Below are 497 nucleotides of genomic sequence, written 5' to 3'. Positions count from 1 at the left end.
GGTTTGGGGTGACAGGAGATTGTCCCCAACCCTGGGGACACCCCAATGTCCTGGGGTTTGAGGTGATGGGACATTGTCCCCAACCCTGGGGACACCCCAATATCCTCAGGTTTGGGGTGACAGGAGATTGTCCCCAACCCTGGGGACACCCCAATGTCCTGGGGTTTGAGGTGATGGGACATTGTCCCCAACCCTGGGGACACCCAACTTCCCCAGGGCTTCGGGTGACAGGATGTTGTCCCCAACCCTGGGCACATCCCAATATCCTGGGGTTTGGGATGATGGGACATTGTCCCCCACCTTGGGGACACGCAACTTCCCCGGGGCTTGGGGTGACGAGGTGGGGACACCCAACACTCCCAGGGCTTGAGGTGACAGAAGATTGTCCCCAAACCTGAGGACACCCTGTTCCCTCAGGGTTTGGGGTGACAGGACATTGTCCCCAACCCTGGTGACACCCCATTCCCCCAGGGTTTGGGGTGACAGGACATTGTCCC

The sequence above is a fragment of the Pterocles gutturalis genome, unplaced genomic scaffold (assembly GCF_000699245.1).
Source record: "Pterocles gutturalis isolate BGI_N339 unplaced genomic scaffold, ASM69924v1 scaffold34572, whole genome shotgun sequence".
NCBI lineage: Eukaryota > Metazoa > Chordata > Aves > Pterocliformes > Pteroclidae > Pterocles > Pterocles gutturalis.
Note: the sequence above shows the minus strand (reverse complement) of the source record.